The 21,848-nt window shown below is 35.6% G+C and overlaps 1 pseudogene; it reads right to left on the bottom strand.

Moving 5' to 3' along the window:
- Nucleotides 1-18,455: 18,455 nt before the first annotated feature.
- Nucleotides 18,456-19,391, bottom strand: LOC110259628 (olfactory receptor 7A10-like; annotated as a pseudogene).
- Nucleotides 19,392-21,848: the final 2,457 nt, after the last annotated feature.

The following is a 21,848-nucleotide window of genomic DNA, read 5'->3' as shown; positions in this document are numbered from 1 at the left end:
TGACAAATTGGATTAAAAGTCAAAAACCTTCAATGTGCTGTATAAAAGAAACTCACCTTAGGACAAAGGACACATATAGATTGAAAGAGAGGGGATGGGAAAAGATATTTTATGTCAATGGGCAAGACAGGAAAGCAGGAGTAGCAATACTTATATCAGACAAAATAGACTTTAAAATGAAGGCCATAAAGAAAGACAATGAAGGACACTCTTTAATGGTTAAAGGATCCATTCGAGAAGAGGATATTACAATCATCAACATATATGCCCCAAACATAGGAGCAGCCAGATACCTACAACAAATACTAACAGACATAAAGGGAGAAATTGATGGGAATATAATCATAGTAGGAGACTTTAACACCCCACTCACAACAGTGGACATTTCCTCTAGACAGAAAATAAATACAGCCACAGTGATCCTAAAGGAAACGATAGAAAAGTTATACTTAATTGACATTTTCAAGACATTACATCCAAAATAATCAGAATACACACTCTTCTCAAGTGCACATGGAACATTCACAAGAATTGACCACATATTGGGGCACAAAGCTAACCTCAACAAATCAAAGAGTATAGAAATTATTTCAAGTGTCTTCTCTGACCACAATGGCATGAAACTAGAAATCAACCACAGGAAAAGAAATAAGAAAAGACCTACTACATGGAGACTAAACAACATGCTACTAAAAACCAGTGGGTCAATGAGGAAATCAAGAAGGAAATTAAAAAATACCTCGAGACAAATGATAATGACACAAGTCAAAATCTATGGGACACCACAAAAGCCGTGCTCAGAGGGAAGTTCACAGCAATACAGACCTTCCTCAAAAAAGAAGAAAAGTCTCAAATTGACAACTTAACCCACCACTTACATGAATTAGAAAAAGAGGAACAAACAAAACCTAACGTCAGCAGAAGGAAGGAAATCATAAAGACCAAAGAGGAAATCAATAAAATAGAGATTCAAAAAACAATAGACAAAATAAATCAAACCAAGAGCTGGTTCTTTGAAAAGGTAAACAAAATTGACAGACCTCTGGCTAGACTCACCAAGAAAAGGAGAGAAAAAGCCCAAATAAACAAAATAAAAAATGAAAAAGGAGAAATCACAACAGATACTACAGAAATGCAAAACCATGAGAGAATACTATCAACAATTATATGCTAACAAATTTGACAACTTAGAAGAAATGGACAACTTTCTAGAGACTTACAGCCTGCCAAAACAGAATCAAGAAGAAATAGATCAACTGAACCGACTGATAAGTAGAAATGAAATTGAATATGTCATAAAAACACTCCCTACAAATAAAAATCGGGACCAGATGCTTCACAGGCGAATTCTACCAAACATACAGAGAGGAACTTATACCCATCCTCCTTAAACTTTTTCAAAATGTTGAAGAAGGAACACTCCCAAAGACATTCTATGATGCCACCATCACCCTAATTCCAAAAACCAGACAAAGATACCACCAAAAAAAAGTTTGCCAATATCATTGATGAATATAGATGCAAAAATTCTCAACAAAATTTTAGCCAACCGAATCCAACAAAATATCAAAAAGATAGTATACCATGAACAGGAGGCATTCATCCCAGGTTCACAGGGATGGTTCAACATATGCAAATCAATCTACACCATACACCACATTAACAAAAGAACAGTCAAAAATCATATGGTCATCTCTATAGATGCAGAGAAAGAATTTGACAAAGTACAACATCTATTAATGATAAAAATCTCACCAAAATGTGCATAGAGGGAACATTCCTTAACATAATCAAAGTCATCTATGACAAATACACAGCAAACATAAACCTCAATGGAGAAAAGCTAAAGGCCGTCCCATTAAAATCTGAAACAAAATAGGGATGCCCATTCTCACCACTGTTATTCAAAATAGTATTGGAAGCCCTAGCCACAGCAATCAGACAAAGAAATCAAAGCTATCCAAATTGGAAGAGAAGAGGTAAAACTGTCACTGTATTCAGATGACATGATACTATATATAGAAAATCCTAAGGACTTGACCCAAAAATTCCTTGAACTGATCAACAAATTCAGCAAAGTAGCAGGATAGAAGAATAACATTCAGAAGTTAGTTATATTTCTGTATACTAATAATGAAACTTTAGAAAAGGAATACAAAAACACAATACCCTTTAAAATTGCACCCTGCAAAATCAAATACCTGGGTATACACCTGACCAAAGAGGGCAAAGACTTATATGTTGGGAACTACAAAAAGTTAATCACAGAAATTAAAGGAGATGTAATGAAATGGAAAGATATTCCATGCTCCTGGGTCAGAAAAATTAATATTGTAAAAATGGCCATTCTACCCAAAGCAATCTACAGATTCAGTGCAATCCCTATCAAATTACCCAGAACATTTTTCACAGAATTATAACAAACAATCCAAACATTTATATGGAACCACAAAAGACCCAGAATTGCCAAAGCAATCCTGAGGAACAAAAACCAAGCAGGAGACATAACTCTCTCAGACTTCAGGCAATATTACAAAGCCACAGTCATCAAGACAGTATGGTAATGGTAACAAAACAGCCATACAGACCCATGGAACAGAATAGAGAACCCATAAATAAACCCAGACACCTATGGTCAATTAATATTTGACAAAAGAGGCCAGAACACCAAATGGGAAAAAGACAGACTTTTCAGCAAGTATTTCTGTGAAACCTGGACAGCTGCATGCAAATCAATGAAACTAGAACACATCCTCATGCCATGCATGAAAATAAACTCAAAATGGCTGAAAGACTTAATATAAGACAAGACAGCATCAAACTCCTGGAAGAGAACATAGGCAAAACATTCTCTGACATCAACATTACAAAAGTTTTCTCAGTGTCAGTCTCCCAAAGCAACAGAAATAAAAGCAGAAATAAACCAATGGGACCTAATCAAACTGACAAAATTTTGCACAGCAAAGGAAACCAAAAATAAAACAACAAGACAACTTACAGAATGAGAGAAAATAGTTTCAAATGATGCAACTGACGAGGGCTTACTCTCTAAAATATACAAGCAACCTATACAACTCAACAGCAAAAAAGCCAACAACCCAGTGGAAAAATGGGCAAAAGACCTGAATAGACTATTTTCCAAGGAAGATATACAGATGGCCAACAAGTACTTGAAACAATGCTCAACATCCCTGATGATTAGAGAAATGAAAATCAAAAGTACCATTAGATACCACCTCACAGCAGTCAGAATGGCCATCATTAATAAGTCCACAAATAACAAATGCTGGAGGGGGTGTGAAGAAAAGGAAACCCTCCTGCACTGTTGGTGGTAATGTAAGATGGTACAACCACTATGGAGAACAGTATGGAGGTACCTTAGAAAACTATATATAGAACTACCTTATGATTCAGAGATCTCACTCTTGGGCATATATCTGGACAAGACTTTTTTTAAAAAAGACGCATGCACCCTCGTGTTCTTTGCAGCAGTATTCACAATAACCAAGACATGGAAACAACCCAAATATCCATTGACAGATGATTGGATTAGGAAGATGTTGTGTGTATACACAGTGGAATGCCACTTAGCCACAAAAAAAGAAAGAAATAATGCCATTTGCAGCAACATCAATGGAAATAGAGACTCTTATAGTAAGTAAACCAGAAAGAGAAAGACAAATACCATACGATATCACTTATACCTGGAATCTAATATATGGCACAAATAAACCTATCTACAGTAAAGGAAATACCTCATTGCCTTGGAGAACAAACTTGTGGTTGCCAAGGGGAAGGGGGAGGGAGTGAGATGGACCTGGAGATAGGGGTTAGTAGATGCAAAGTATTGCATTTATTGCATTTAGAGTGGATAAGCAATGAGATCCTGCTGTACAGCACAGGGAATTTTATCTATTCATTTGTGTTGGAACATGATGGAGGATAATGTGAGAAAAAGAATATATATATATATATATATATATATATATATATATATATATACACACACACATATATTATTTGTGTATATATATATATATACACACATATATATTATTTGTGTGTATATATATATATATATATATAATTGCTAAAATTTCTCTAGAGCAGAAATTGACAGAACATTGAAAATCAACTCTAATAGAAAAAATAAAATCTTAAAAAATAAAAAGATCCCAACGAATGCAAGATACTAGTGAGCCAGGACACTTAAGCAAGAATCCACAGAGACTGGGTTTCATGGTGATCATGTAGTCCAGGGGGTGACAGATGGCTACAAACCCGTCATAGGCCATCACTGACAGTAGATACATGTCCAATCCTGAAAAGATTATGAAAAAGAACATTTGGATGATGCATCCTTTGTAGGTTATTACTTTTCTCTGTGTAAGGATGTTCCACAGCATCTTTGGGATGATGGTGGAGGTTAAACAGACATCTACAAAGAGGACAGGTTAGAAAGAAAGATGTACATGGGTGTGTGGAGGTGGGATTCTGAGCTGACAGCCAGGATGATGGGCAGGTATCCAAACATAGTGATAGCTAATTGGAGAAGAGAAGCCCCAAAATGAGAGACTGCAGTTCTGATTCCTCTGAAAGTCCCAGAAGAATAAATCCCGAAATCAGGAAAGAGGAAATAGATATCAATAAATTTCACACAAATGTCATTACTCACATAATTAAAATGCTACATTTTAAAAACTTTGCTGTCAAGAAAGTAATTTCAGTATTTGTGTACGTATCTGTCCACTTATAATTTTCCCCATTTCAGAGTTCCCATTGTGGCTCATCAGTAACGAACTCAACTAGGATCCTTAAGGATGTTGTTTCGATACCTGACCTGGCTCAGTGTTTTAAGGATCTGGCATTGCTGTGAGCCATGGTGTAAGTCACAGAAGTGGCTCAGATACTGTGTTGCTGTGGCTGTGGTGTAGGGCAGCAGCTGTAGCCCTGATTTAACCCCTAGCCTGGGAACTTCCATATGCCACTGACATGACACTAAAAAGCAACAACAACAAAAAAAAGGATTCTCTATTTCATCTTTGATTAGGAATTTTTACCCCATTCTCAGCATTTTCCCCAGAAGATCATGCATTCTACTGCATTACTAAGAATATCTTCCATACATTAGAGGATATATAAAGTGTTGGATGTGTTCCAGGTGATATCTAGGCAATGAATGAGTATAGGGTCCTGAAAACCCAAAGCCACTATGCCAAGGTCCAGCCCCAGCAGCCAGGAGACAACGAACAGGAGGAAGGGCTACAAATGGCATGGAAGGAATTGGAGCCAACTCCCTCAGCAAATGCTGCAGATGACCCATTTATTGAAGGGAGAGCATCAGCTTTTATACATTTTACTTTTGTGCAAGATTATACAAAACAACAATATGTGCTAATTTATTATTCTAAACTGTTCTTTTAGTTTTAGATTTTAAATGATTACATAGAAAATACGTGCAAACTGTACTTTATTCTTAGAAAATAAATGATTAGCAAGAAGAATAATAGGTATCTAATTTTTGCTTCAGCATGATTTGGCATAAGGTGATAGATATTCTTGCCTCAAGCTACCTATTGTGCTCCTATAGCAGGCATGAGCAGCTGTGAATGGGGAGTGTGGTATTCACACGTGGCTTGATTTTGAGGTCACGTTGACCTCAGACCATTAGCAGGTTGTGGGAACATAAACTGTCTTATATAAACTTTGTCCATAGTTATATAAACCTTTATTAATTATCAAGTCTATGTATTAAATAATCCTGCCAATATTAAAATAATAATTTCCACCTGCTGGGTCCCAACAGGTAGTGTTTTTAGTGGAAACATATCTCGCCTTATAGTAGCCACAATTGTTGGGCCATGGGCAACACCGAAACCACCCCCTAATCTGTCTCCATGGGAACGGACCAAAGTCCAACAAAATCCCCAGCCTTACATAGCAGTTCTGCATAATATTTACCATCTACTATTATTCCACTGCAGGGAAACTTCCCATTCTTAGGAAAGTTTTTACACATCGTTCAACTGTTTTCAACCTATTTGGCAAGGGCTTAGGTTTAAATGTAGGTAATGGCCCATACTTGGGTGGAGGCTCAGGAATTTGAGAAGGTTCCCATTTTATGAGCCAAGAATGACTTACAACACACATTAACATCAGACAGCAGAAAAGCTCAAGAATAGAAGAGGAAATCATTTTTCAGGAATTTTTACTAAACAGGATCAGCTGGGGAATTCTTCGAAGCTGCTTTGCAGTTTCAGTCTCTTCATCCTCTGCTATAGCTTTGCTTATAGTTAGGCCTCATGCAGGACTGTTCTTCTTAGCTACTTTGTGGCTCCCAGCACCACTACAATTCAATGATGGAGAAAAAATTTAACCTAATAAAATAAAATATACTATGTCAGATGGTGGCAGGGGTAATGAATAAAGCAAAGTGGGTATAAAGGAAAGAGTGCTAGTAATGTTAATTTTTAATTGGTATTTCGGCAAGACAAGTAATCAATATGATATTTGAACAGAGGCCTCAAGGAAGAGAACACAGGAGCCCCAAGCATACCTGGGACAGCATGTCCCTGACAGAGGGATGGGCCACTTTAAATGCCTTCAGTATTATAAGACTTTTATCTAGAGTCCAAAAGTGGAAAGGAGTATACAAAGAGGAATAAGAAAGAGTGATCAGTGATGGTATCAGGCATTTTTGAATAAACAAGTGGCCTCACTATTTTAATTTCAAGACAAAAAGAATCACTCATCCATACCTCTTGTACTTTACAAATCTTGTTGCAAAGGCATTCTGTAACTTGAAATAGATCCCTTCTTTAATACGATTTGTTGTTTGAGTCCTAATCTCATATTAAAAGAGTCACCTTGGACTATATGAGATCTGCTCTGTACCCATTCTCTAAGGACTTATTTCATTCCGCAACACACACGTACACACACACACACACACCCCTCCCACATAGACACACACCAACAATTGCTTAATGACCTATGTTCTTACCACGCTTTTTCATATCCATCTCCAATGTTTAATCTATGATTGGGTGTAACTCAAATTGGCCAAATCAATCATCATTCCCTTAAATAATGTAGAAATGATACTTGAAGTTCCAATTACTGTTTCTCATGGACAGATAAAATTGAGGATCCAGATTAGCATGCTCATTTTCTGTCCTGTATTTAAAGGAACATAAATAATCTGCTCATTTAGGAGAGAGAGACAGAGAGACAGATGGAGTGAGCAAGAGAGAGAATTGGAGAATTTTCCCACTCTCCATGAGTGGGAAAAAAGATCTAAGAATTCAAGTGGTCCCTGAGAGATGGTGTTAAAGGAAAAAAATCCTCTGTTTTGGTGATATTCTAAATCCTGTTACAACTCCTTGATAGTGAGCAGAAATAATAAAAGAAGCAAACATAAATTTGGCCAGTAGACAAAAGCAGTGATATCTTTATGATATCAGACACTTATAAATTCAAAGTTCCAAGAGAAAAATGTGTTAAGGGAATAAACCAACATTTCACTAAAAGAAATATGTAAAGTAATCACAATGTAATATAGGTTGTATGTGATATATGAGGCAGTAGAAGACTGTTTTTTTTCCCCATATCTATTCCATATTTCTTATTTCTTTGACCAATTGGATTTTATATGATCTTGAAGTGGATGAGGCAAGCCTCTTTTATTACTTTTCTTATGTGGCTTATATTCTTTTTCTTTTCTTTTTTTTCCCTGAGCTTTGCATTTTAATATCTTTTTTTTTTAAAAATTCACTGGGCACAATCTAGTCTTGATTCTGGCCTTTGTGCAAAGGCCCCCTTAACCACACTATAAAATTTTTCACAAACCATGGCAACTCATCCTCCAACTTTAAATAACCTTCTTCACAGGATTCATGTCTGAGGTATGTATCATATACACATTAATTGTTCTATGAATTCAACATTATAAAACAAGTATCAGAGGAGCAAGGCCATCACTTGCATTGTTCACTCTAGTTTTTCAAACTTTTATGTGAATATATGTGCACTTATACAGAATCAAATACAAGAAAATGAAAAGTTGTGAAATAAAATGATTGTCAGAGAAACAAATTAGAGCAGTGTTATAGAACTGTATTAAATGAATGGAGCAAGGAAAACTGAGATATGATGCATGAGTGGTAATTGAATGACAACACATGGATCAATAATTAATTAAGCAAATATTCTGACATAAAAGCAGCATAACATGAAGTGTACCTAAAATTCTAGCACGTAGTTGATGTTTTGTTATTATTTTTTAAGTGAATCATAAGTTAGGTTGCAGTCCATCTGGACATTTAACATAGGACAAAGTTGTATTTCAATTTAGTTGTTAAATGTTGATTGTTTCATAAAAGTGGTCATAAGTGGCTTTCCATCTAGGAGGAAATGAAGTTGTTCCCCACTTCACACATCTGAAAGGAATTCAAAAGGAGTAAATACTTCAATGTAAATGAAAAAAGTACATAGTAGATGAACATGTAAATAACAACAATAAAAAGCTACAGGAGGGCAAAACCGTTATAAATAAGGCAAGAAAATTAGATGTAAAAAGATATATTTGACTATATGGAATTTAAAACATTTTTTATGGAAAATATCCAAGTCATTAAACATGAATCTGTAAAAATCATTTGAAATGCTACTCACTGTGAAAGGCATGCAATTTATGGACACATAGTGGTAATAAGCAAATAAGAATTAACATGGTGATCAAATATAGGAATATATGTTCAAGTTGAGCAATAGTTTAAGAAAACAACAAGAAATCTTTCAAATTCAACAGTTTGTGAGACAATGTAAAGATCTCTCATATTGATTGGGGATGGAATTTTTAAACAGATAGTGAAAGAGGATTCTCTAATTTTGCTAGTAGAAATATGAAGTGTTACACTTTGGGGAAGAAACCTGAAGATAGCTATAAATGTTAAAATACAGATATTTAAAATTGCAGTTTCTCAGTCTTGGCATTATTGACATTTTGGGCCAGGTCATTATTTCTGGTGGGGTCTGAACCCCAAATGACAGCCAATAAAGTCCTGGACATTGCTCAATGTCTCCTGGTGGAACAATATTGTATCTGGTGGAGAATCCGAGTTTTAAAATAAAAATCTCAAACTATGTCTGTATGATTGTTATAATAGCAATGTATTGATAAAGAATATGTAAAACTTTTTTATTTATTTTTATTTTTCAAATGATTTTTATTGTTTCAATTATAGCTGGTTTACCATGTTCTGTCAATTTTCTACCGTACAGAAAAATGACCCAGTCACACATACATATATACATTCTTTTTCTCACTTTACCCTCCATCAAGCTCCATCATAAGTGACTAGATATAGTTCCCAGTTCTATACAGCAGGATATCATTGCTTATCCATTCCAAAGGCAAGAGTTTGCATCTATTAAACTCAGATTCCCAGACCATCCCACTCCTTCCCTTCTGCCTTGGCAAACACAAGTCTGTTCTCCAAGTCCATTAGTGTTTTTCCTGTGGAATGCTTCATTTGTGCCATGTATTGTATTTCAGATGTAAGTGATATCATATGGTATTTGTCTTTCTCTTTCTGACTTTACTTAGTATGAGAGTCTTTATTTCCATTCGTGTTGCTGTAAATGGCATTCTTTTGTTCTTTATTGAGGCTGAGTATTATTCCACTGTGTCTATATACCACATCTTCTTAATCCATTCATATGTTGATGGACATTTAGGTTGTTTTGATGTCTTTGCTATAGTAAATAGCGCTGCAATGAACATACAGGTGCATGTGTATTTCTCAAGGAAAGTTTTGCCCAGATATATACCCAAGAGTGGGATTGCCGTGTCATATGATAGTCCTATATTTAGTTTTCTGAGGTAACTCCATACATTTATCCATAGCACTAATTTACATTCCCACAAAGAGTGTAGGAAGTTCCCTTTTATCCACACCCTCTCCTGCATTTGTTATTTGTAGACTTATTAAGGATGGCCATTCTGACTGGTGTGAGATGGTACCTCATAGTAGTTTTGATCTGCATTTCTCTAATAATCAGTGATGTTGAGCATTTTTTCATGTGCTTGTTGGTCATCGGTGTATCTTCTTTGGAGAAAAGTCTATTTAGGTTTTTTGCCCATTTTTCAATTAGGCTTTTTTTTGATGTTGAGTTGTATAAGTTGTTAGTATATTTTTCCCATTTTATATTCTTGCCTCTTTTGTTGAAGATAAATTGACAGAGGTGTCTGGGTTCATTTCTGGTTCCCTATTCTTTTCCACTGCTCTGTATGTCTGTTTTGGCACCAGTACCACACTGTCTTGATTACTATTGCTTTGTAATGTTGCTTGAAGTCTGGGAGAGTTATGCCTCCTGCTTGGTTTTTGTTCCTCAGGATTTCTTTGGAATTCTGGGTCTTTTGTGGTTCCATAAAATTTTTTGGATTGTCTGTTCTAGTTCTGTGAAAAATGTCATGGGTAATTTGATAGGGATTGCATTGAATCTGTAGATTGCTTTGGGTAGTATGGCCATTTTTACAATATTAATTTTTCCAACCCACGAGCATGGAATATCTTTCCATTTCTTTATATCTTCTTTAATTTCCTTGGTTAGTGTTTTATAGCTTTCAGCATATAAGACTTTCATTGCCTTGTCAGGTATATTCTTAGGTATTTAATTTTTGGGGGTGTGATTTTAAAAGAAATTGCATTTCTGTATTCCTTTTCTAATATTTCATTGTTAACATACAGAAATTCCACCAATTTCTAAATATTAATCTTCCTTCTGCTTTGCTGAACTTGTCGATCAGTTCAGGTAGTTTTTGTGTGGGTTCTTAGGGTTTTCTATATATAGTATCGTGTCATCTGCATACAGTGAAAAATTTTACTTCTTCTTTTCCAATTGGTATACTTTTTTTTTGGCCTGATTACTGTGGCTAGGACTTCCAATACTATGTTGAATAAAAGCAGTGAGAGTGGGCATCCTCCTCTTATTCCAGATTTTAGTGGGAAGGCTTTCAGCTTTTCTCCACTGAATATTATATTTCTGTGGGTTTGTCATAAATGTCTTTGATTACATTAAAGTATACTCCTTTCATACCCATTTTGGTAGGAGTTTTTATGGATGCATGTTGGACTTTGTCACGTGATTTTTCTGCATCAATTGAGATGATCATGTGTTTTTTGACTTTTCTTTGTTAATGTGGTGTATGACATTGATTGATTTGCATATGTTGAACCATCCTTGTGAAACTGGGATTAATCTAATTGGTCATGGTATATGATATTTTAATATGTTGTTGGATTCTGTTGGCTAAAATTTTGTTGAGAACTTTCACATCTATATTAATCAAAGATATTGGCTTGTAATTTTCTTTTTTGGTAGGATCTTTGTCTGGCTTTGGTATTAGGGTGATGGCTTCATAGAATGACTTTGGAACTCTTCCTTCTTAAACATTTTGGAAAAGTTTAAGAATATTTGTAAGTTCCTCTTTGTATTTTTGGTAGAATTCTCCTGTGAATCCATATGGTCCTGGAGTTTTGTTTGCAGGGACTCTTTTTATTACACATTAAATTTCATTTCTAGTGATTTGTCTGTTCAGTTTATCTATTCATTCTTGATTCAGTTTTGGTGGGATATAAGTTCTAGAAAGCCGTCCATTTCTTCTAGGTTGTAAAATTTCTTGGCATATAACTGTTCATAGTATTCTCTTACAGTTTTCTGGATTTCTGCTATTTCATTATTTATTTGGTTTATTTGGGTTTTCTTCTCTCCTCTTCTTGGTGAGTCTGGCCAGAGGTTTGTCAATTTTGTTTACCTTTTCAAAGAACCAGCTCTTGGTTTTATTGATTCTTTCTATTATTTTTGATCTCTGCTTTATTGAGCTCTTCTATGATCTTTATGATTTCTCCCCTTCTACTGACATTAGGTTTTGATTGTTCTTTATTGCATTCATTTAGGTGGTGGATTAAGTTCTGGGTTTGAGATTTTTCTTCTTTTTTGAGGAAGGCACTTATTGCTATGAACTTCCCTCTGAGCACTGCTTTTGTGGCATCCTGTAGATTTTGAATGGTTGTATCTTCATTATCATTTGTCTTGAGTTTTTTTTTTTTTTTTTTTTTTTTTTTTGCAACTCTGGTGGGACTTGAGGTATTTTTTAATTTATTTTTTATTTCCTCATTGGATCTTTAGTGGTTTTTTTGTTGTTTTTTTGTTTGTTTGTTTTTTTCATTTTAGGGCCACATCCATGGCATATGGAGGTTCCCAGGCTTGGGGTCCAATTGGAGCTGTAGCTGCCAGCCTATGCCACAGCTGCAACATCTCCAGATCCAAACCACGTCTGTGACACCACAGCTCATGGCAACACTGTATCCTTAACCTACTGAGCAAGGCCAGGTATTTAACCAACAACCTCATGGTTCCTAGTTGGGTTCGTTTCCTCTGTGCCATGATGGGAACTCCTGATCTTTAGTTTTTTAATAACATGTTGTTTAGTCTCCATGGAGTTAGTATATTCTCACTAATTTTCCTGTGGTTTATTTCTAGTTTCATGCCTTTGTTGTCAGAGAAGACACTGTAAATAATTTCTGTACACTTAAATTTGTTTCGGTTTGTTTTGGGCCAGTATGTTGTCAATCCTTGAGAATGTCCCATGTGCACTTGAAAATAATGTATTTCAGTAATGTTCTGAAAATATCAATTAAGTCTAACTTTTCTTCTGTGTCATTTAAGATCTCTCTTGCCTTATTGATTTCCTGTCTAGAGATCTGTCCCTTCACATGAGTGGAGTGTTAAAATCTCCTACTATGATTGTATTCCCATCAATTTCTCCTTTTATGTCTGTTAGTATTTGTTGTATATATCTGGGTACACCTATATAAGGGGAGTATATGTTGACAATTGTGATATCTTCTTCTTGAATGGATCCTTTCACCATTAAATAGTGTCCTTCCTTGTCTTCCTTTATGGCCTTCATTTTAAAGTCTATTTTATCTGATATGAGTTTTGCAACTCCTCCTGCCTTGTCCATTGACATGAAATATCTTCTCCCATCCCCTCACTTTCAATCTATATGTGTCCTTTTCCCTAAGGTGAGTATCTTGTAGAAAGCATATTGTAGCCTTTTGCTTTTTTATCCAATCTGCTACTCTATATCTTTTGATTGGAACATTCATTCCATTGACTTTTAAGGTAATTAATGAAAAATATGCATTTACTGTAATTTTAAAGCTTGATTTTCAGTTAATTCTATAGTTGTCCTTTGTTCCTTTCTTTTTTTTGTTTGGATGATTTACACTTTATTTATACTTATGTACTTTTTTGTTTTTTATGAATATACTGTTTGTTTTGTATTTGTGGTTTCCCTATTTTTTAAGTATGTTAACCCCTTCTTTGATTTAGTCTGATAGTCATATAGGCTTAAACAACTTATTAAAAAAAGATAGTCTAGATTTTCTTACTTTCCTCCCACATTTTAAGATTTTGAAATCTTTTTTTTAACATCTTCATATTTTTTCATTTGCTGTTTCTTGTGTTTATCATCTCTTTTACAATAGTTTTTTTTTCAATTTTAGATCTGTATACTGGCTTATTTAAGTGATTGCTTTCTGAATGTGATTTCCTCCATCCTATTTCTTCTTATTTCTTTTTTATTTAGAGCATCCTTTCCAGTATTTCTTTTAGAATGGGTTTAGTATTACTATAATCTTTTAGCTTTTGTTTATTGGAGAAATTCCTTATTTCTCCTTCTATTTCAAAGGATATCCTTGATGGGTGGGTATTCTAGGCTGCAAATTTTTCCCTATTAGAATTTTGAATATATCTTGCCACTCTCTTCTGGCCTGTATTGTTTCTGTAGAGAAAAGAGCTGATAGACTTTTGGATATTCCGTTATGATTAATGGTTGTGTTTCTCTTGCTGTCTTTAGAACCCTCTCTTTATCTTTAACATTTTACATTTTTTATATAATATATCTTGGTGTGGGCCTGTTTGGGTTCATATTGTTTGGGGTACTCTGTGCTTCCTGTATCTTGATATCTGTTTCCTTTCCATACAGAAACTTTTCAGCATAATGTATTCAAATATATTTTCAATCCCATTTTCTTTTTCTTCTCCTTCCAGAATTCCTATTATTCATAGTTTGGCCTGCTTTATATTATCCCATAGATCTCTTATATTGCTTTTGTGTTTTTTTTCATTTTTTTGTCTGCTGTCCTAATTGTGTGATTTCCATTATTCTATCTTCCAAATCACTAATTCATTCTTCCGCATTATTCATTCTGCTCTTTCGTGCCTTTAGCTTAGTTTGTGTATCTCCAAATTAATTTTCTAATTTTTCCTGGTAATCCTTATATTTTCTAGTTTCTTTCTAAAGTAATCGGTATTACTGTTTATATCTGCTCTTAATTCCTTGATGTTCAGCCTTAATTCCTTATTTTTCTTATCCCCCTTTTGAACTGAAGAGTTCTGTTTCATTGTTTGCTGCTTCAGGTGAATTCTCCTGTTCTTTTAACTGGGAATGGTTCCTAAGCTTCTTCATCTTGCTTATATTTTTCTTTTTCTGTGAGTTTAGGCAAGCCAAACTATAGTCCTGAAGGGCTATTTCTTTGCAAGTTCATCCCTTCATATTTTGTGGGGTGTTACTATTAATTTTTAGTTTGGGAGTTTGGATATTTTGTCTCATTCTTCAATGTAAACAGGCTGTTATCCCCATGGTGCTGAGTGTGTTTCCAGGGAGAAGGAAGCAATAGGTAGGGATAATAATAAGTACCTGTTTTCTGGGCTCTTGAGAGCAGGAAGGTGTCATATGCTACTCTTAGTTTCAGAACCCTGGTGAGAGGTTAGGAGCCTGAGTCAGATTTAGGAAGTGCACAAAGCATTTGGAAATGGCAGTGGCAAGGTGTGTGTGTTCAAACAGAAGTGAGAGCAACAACATATGATTTTTGGTGGCAATGCCTTCCTCCGTGGTGCCCTCTGAGCTTATTGGGGCTGCAAGTGGTGCCTGTTCACAGACATCTAGTGGTGCTGGGCCACACCCACCTCTGAAGTCAGAGATAACTGTGGTGGTTTACCCCCACCACCTTTAGACCATGCAAGAATCACTCCATCCTGCTTAGTCCATACAGGAGGTGCTGCACATGTTGCTCCTAGTTGTAGGGTCCTGGGAAGTTACAGTGATGAAGTGTGTGGGCAATGTCCAGAGCATTTGGCAGTGGCAAAAACAGGCCAGGTATGTTTCCGGGGTAGTGAGAGCAATAATGGATGATGCTTGGTTGCAGTGACCTTTTTTTTGCCAACCACTGAGGTGACTGAGACAGGTGTAGCCTGTTCACAAGACTCCACTGGTGGCAGGCCATGCCTCCCTCTGGTTACTGTGATGACTTCTGTGGTCTGTCCCTGCTGCCCATAAATCATACAAGAGGTACCATGTAATGCTTAGCCCCCTGCTGCCCTTAGCCCACACAAGAGGTACCTGGCCACCTGTAGCCTGCACAAGAAGTGCCCTGTCTCCCATAGCTTGAGCAAGTGGCCTCTCACCACCCACAGTCTGTGCTGGAAGCACCACACCCTCTAAGAGCCTGTGTGTACACAGGAAGATTCCTATGGTGGTACACCCCTCCTCCTCTTGCCCTCCTCAACAAGGGCACCTTGCTTCTCTTTTAGGCCAGCCCTCTCCTAGGTTCCCTCTGCTGTGGCATTCTGCTCCCCATCCCATAGTCCTCAGCCTGTGGCACACTGCTCCTTAGCCCCTCAGTCTGTCTCCACACAGCCAAACTTAGTTCTCTCCCTGGACCTGACCTCCAGAGCCTGAGTCTCAGGGCCCAGTCCCTGCCCCAGCATCTCACACTGTGGTGTGTGGGGCATTGTTGCAGATGATCTGTGCAGCTCTCCCTCTGCTTTGCCCTCCTCAGTTCAGCTGATGTGCTTTTATCAGGGATTTTGAGGTCTCTTCATCTTGGTTGATCTTCTTGGGAGTCAGGTGGCTTCCCAGGTTGTGGATTCCCTTTCTCTTTCCCAGCTCCATCTCATGAATTCTAGTATAGTCCTGATTCCTTTTCTCTCTTTTCTTTTTTTTTCTTTCATTCTACCCAGTTATGTCAAGGGTTTCTTGCCCTTTTTGGAGGTTTAAGTTCTTCTGCCAGCGTCCAGTGGATGTTCTGTGTGAATCGTTCTTCAGGTTGATGTGTTTTTTTGATGTGTTTGTGGGAGAAGGTGAACACCACATCTTACTCCTCCACCATATTTATCCTTCCCCAATTAATTTTTTTATTTCTTTTTTATTTATTAAAGTTGTGCTCTGTACTTTTTGTATGACTCCTTTTATTTATCTAATTGTACATTTTAATTATGTGTAGTTATAGTGTGCTATACTGCAATTGTAGTCCTATAAATCAGAAAGAAAAAATCTAACATTGCATGCATCAGAGTAGGATCTAGAGCACGAACAGATGATTTCATTGAACAGTGATAGGAGGTATCTCTTCTACCTGGGAAGAAAGAAGTGGTGCATATGGATATAGGACCAGTAGAAGTAAATTAAATGAATTCACATTTGATATTCTTTCATTTCTGTAAAAGAAAAAAAATGAACCCAAATATAAAAATGGAGTAAACTGTTTGGATGTTGATTTTAGAGAGAAGCAAACCTGACCTCACACAACTTTATTAATGAGCTTCAGAATTAGTATAGATACTCATAGCTGACTATAGACTCATGAGCAGAATAGCAGAGCTCTGAACAATGTCACATCATCCATTATCATTTGGTAATAAAGGAATTATGTTAAATCATTTGCTTTTAGGATAGCATGTAGCAATAACTAACTGATATGTTGATCACAGTGAATAGAAGTAATAATAATAATAATAATCTGTTGATTATACTTAGCATTTTTTTATATTTGAAGATAGCATTCTTGGTTACTGTGATATTTCAGACAGCTTTATTTAAAAAGTGTCTAATTAGGGTTTATTTCTAGGTAACCTAGAGAGGTTGAAATGACATGCATATTTATATATGAAAACTGGTGCTGTTGATTCGTATGAATGAACAGGAATTCAAGCTCCCTTGAGTCACTTTTTGACTATAAACATGAAAAGATTCCTTAGTATAAAGGAGAAGTGTAATGGGCGATACCAATAATATTTTTTAACCACCCCTTTAGTAGTTATTCCAGTGTAGGAAAGGGAACACATTTCCTTTAGAGAAACACAGGGATTCATATTACAGGCAGTTTTCTGAAAATTTTGAAGCATAAAAAAGAAGATGGTTAAATAAAACTATAAAAAGTGCCAAGCAGTCTTTCACTCATATATACAAAGCCCCTTATATATGGACAACAATCTTCCTTAATCCAAAAGATAGATGTCATGAAGAAGAAATATTACAAGTAGTAATTCAATGTATGGTTTAAATATTTAATATTGAATGTCATATATGACTCTAAGGTCATATTAGGTCAATATATTTATTAAACTTTGTCTTGCAAAAATATTGCTCTTAAAGAAACATATTTGATAATTTTGTCAGTGATTAAAGTGTTGTGGACACTGAGCTCAAAACAAACAAAAAAAACAAACGCAAAATCTTTTTTTTTTCTTTTAAGGGCTGCACATTCAGCATATGGATGTTTACAGGCTAGGGATCAAATCACAGCTGCAGCTGCTGGCCTACATCACAGCCACTGCTACAAAGGATCTGGGGCACATCTGTAACTTATGCTGCAGCTCATGGTAATGCTGATTCCTTAACCCACTGAGCGAGCCCAAGTATCAAACCTGCATCCTCATGGATAGTAGTCAGTTTCTCTTACCATTGAGCCACAACAGGAACCTCCAAACCCAGAATCCTAATGAGGAGAATAAGCCTAGTGACAAGCTTTAACATACCAGTATGTTAAAATCTACATTAGGAGTGAGAGCAGTTAAGACAGTGATATAGAATGAATGTAATTGTAAATCAACTATAACAAAATTAAGAAAAGATAAAAGATATTAGATATAAAAGTGAAAACTGTGGTCACAGATTTTACTTTATTATTAAGTTATATAAACTCTCTTGGTCATCAGTTGTGCTTTATTCCATCAGAGTAGTACAGCACATGACAACCTTTTATTAAAACCAAAATTTTAGTGTAATAGATGTAATTTGAGAAAAATACTCTAAAAATGTTGTTTCACTAGGTAAATGGCAATTTCCAGATATTTCTGATCCATGACTGGAAATAAATTTGGGAAAATATGAAAATAATTACAAGTAAAATTGTTGGATATAAGAGTAGAAAGTTTAAAAAGTCAGTTACTTAAATTGAATAGAGAAGTTGAGGTCAAAACAAAGATTTTAGGAAATAAATAGAAAAATATTACTTCAAGTCTGATTAAATAATCATAATTTCTGACTCTGATGCTTTGATCTCTGCAAATCATGGGTATATCCTCAGTTCTCAGAAAATGGACTATTTTGAAGTTTACCTCTCAAAGAATGCTTTCAGAGCTCTTTTTATGTCTTTATTCCTTAGGCTGTAGATAAAGGGGTTCAGCATGGGTGTGACCACAGTGTACATCACTGAAGCTGTTGCACTTGACTGTGAGCTTTGAGAAGCAGCAGAGCTGAGGTACACTCCAAGCATTGTACAATAAAATAAGGAGACAACTGAGAGGTGAGATGCACAAGTGGAAAATGCTTTAAACTTCCCTTGCACTGATGAGATTCTACATATGCAAAAAACTATCTTAGAGTATGAGTAAAGGACACCAGCAAAAGGACCACCACCCATCAGGACAGCTGCAAAATACATCACTATGTTACTGATAAGTGTGTCAGAACAGGCAAGTTGGATCATTTGATTGAGTTCACAAAAAAAGTGGGGGATTTCCAAGTTTGTACAGAAGGACAATCTCAACACCATTAAGCTTTGTATCAAAGAATTCAGGAGACATATGATCCAGGATATTAGAACCAGGATTACACAGAATTGGGAGTTCATAATGACTGTGTAGTACAAGGGCTGGCAGATGGCCACAAATCTGTCATAGGCCATCACAGTCAGGAGAAAGACATCCAAAACTGCAGACAGTGTGAAAAAACAAATCTGTGTGATGCAACCTTCATAGGTTATAACTTTGCTCTGGGTCTGGATGTTCCACAGCATCTTTGGGACAGTGGTGGAGGTGAAACATATGTCTACAAAGGACAGGTTGCAGATGAAGAAGTACATGGCTGTGTGGAGGTTGGCATCTGAGCTAATGGCCAAGATGATGAGCAAATTTCCAAACACAGTGATCAAATACATGGAGAGGAAAATCCAAAATATGAGGGATTGCAGTTCTGGTTCCTCTGAAAAGCCCAGGAGAAGAAATTCTGAAATTCGTGTATTATTTCCTGATTCCATGTGGTATAGATAACTTCTGGGAAAGAAATAAATATCATGATTAATAATCACACAAACTTGCATTATGCACAAGTTCAAAATGCTACAATATAAACTTCACAGTCAATAAATTAATTTTTATGTTTGTTGTATGGACCTGGTTTTCTTTAGTGGATCCTCTGTGCCACTTCTGGAATTTCTGTCCCAATCAGCTTTTTCCCAAGAGGGCCATGTCTTTTACAGTTTTAATGGGAAATTATCCATGTATTTCAGGAATGTAAATTGTAGTCTGACCACATTTTAGGCACTTTCTAGTCTGTATGGGACACCACAGAGCAAAATTTCCTACAATTCCTGATTGAAAAATATATAAGAAAATGATAAAATTATATAATACTTCAGATGGGGATAAGTTGCATGTTAAAATGGATAACTGATGTAAAGGATAGATTGAATATGACATTCTATTTTTATGGGTATTTAGGCAAGACCGGCAAACATGGTGATATTTGAATAGTGACCTCAAGTAAGAGCAGGAAGGAGATGAAAAGTTATGTGTGGATGTGTGTGCCCAGCAGAGAGAATGGCTAGGACTCACACAGATAAAATAAAAAAATAAAAGGGGAGTTGTTACAACTGATATAATAGAAATAAAAATAATTAAAAAATACTACTATGAACAACTACATGCCAACAAAGTGGACCAACTAGAAGAAACAGATACATTTTTAGAAACCTACTCCCTACAAATAATGAATCATGGTGAAATAGAAAATCTGAACAAATTACAAGGAAAGAGATTGAATCAATAATCCAGAACCCCCCAACAAACATCCAGGACCAGATGGTTTAACTGGTGAATTCTAACAAACATTGAAAGAAGAATTCATGACAGCCTTTGCAAAATATTCAAGAAAATAGAAGAGAAAAAATGCTTCCAAATTCACTTTATAAAGCCAGACTTACCCTGACACCAAAACCAGGAAAACACTCCATGAGAAAAGAAAATTACAGACTGATATCGTTGGAGAACAGAGATGCAAAAATCCTCAACAAAATATTAGCAAACCAAATTCAACAATATGTATAAAAAGGATCATACATCAAAACCAAGTGTTACTCATTCTATGGATGCAAGAATGGGTCAACATCTGCAAGTCAATCAATATGATAACCCACATTAACAAAATGAAGGATAAAAATCATATGATCATTCCCAAAATTCTGCATACTTTTATGATAAAAATGCTCAACAAAGAGGGTATATAGGGGAACATACCTCAACATAGTAAAAAACATATATTACAAGCCTACAGACAACATATTCAATGATGAAAGATGAAAGCTTTTCCTCTAAGATCAGGAACAAGGCAAAACCTATTCCCTCAACTTAAAATAATTACGGTAAAATCTGTTTTCTTCCTGTTTTATTGAAAAAATTGACCTACACCACTGTGCAGTTTGAAGGCATATGGCATGAATATGGTTTTTTGGAGGATATGTCAGATTTAATAACCCTAGAAGTACCAATGCTACAAACTCCAAAAAATATCATTTGAAGGTGTAGTTATTCTCATTTATTTTAGGCTGATTTTCTTTTGTGAACTTGAATGATTTTTTTTGACAACATCGTATTTCTCTATTTTATTTTTTAGAAATGTTATTGGGGTATAGTTGATTTATAATGTTGTATTAACTTCAGGTTTACAGCAAATTGAATCAGTTATACATATATATATATGTATATATATATATATATATATATATATCCATTATATTTTTCCCATATAGATTACCAGATAACATTGGGTAGACTTGCTGTGCTATAGAGTAGGTTCTTGCTAGTTATAAATTTTATATATAGTACTCTGTACGTATTAATCTCATGTTCCCAATTTATTCCTTCTCCCACAGTTTCCCTTTTGGTAATATTAAGTTCGATCTCAAAATCTGTGAGATTTTTTAGGTTTTATAAATCAGTTTTTATACCATTTTTATTAGATTCCACATATAAGTGGTATTTGTCTTTCTCTGTCTGACTTACTTCAGTTAGTATGCTAACTTCTAGGTTTATCCACGTTGCTGGGAATGGCAAGATTTTGTTCTTTTTATGGCTGAGTGATATTCCAATGTATATATATACCACATCTTTATACATTCCTCTGTGGATGAACATTTATGTTGCTTCCATGCCTTGCCTATTGTAAAAAGTGTTTCCATGAACATTGGGGTGCATGTATTTTTTGAATTATGGTTTCCTCCGTATATATGTCTAAGAATGGGATTGCTGGATCATATGGTAGTTCTGTATTTAGTCTTTTAAGGAACCTTCCTACTGTTCTCCATAGAGGTTGCAACAATTTGCATTACCATCAACAAATGTAAGAGGGTTCCCTTTATCCTCACCCTCTCTAGCATTTATCATTTGGAGATTTTTGATGATGATCATTCTACTGTGTGCAGTGATACCTCATTGTA

This window comes from Sus scrofa, chromosome 2, assembly GCF_054392235.1.
Source record: "Sus scrofa isolate SSC_HxYL_T2T_F1_AM1 chromosome 2, Sscrofa_HxYL_maternal_Yorkshire_Landrace_v2.0, whole genome shotgun sequence".
NCBI lineage: Eukaryota > Metazoa > Chordata > Mammalia > Artiodactyla > Suidae > Sus > Sus scrofa.
The sequence above is the reverse complement of the archived record's forward strand: the minus strand, read 5'-3'. Positions and strand labels throughout refer to the sequence as shown.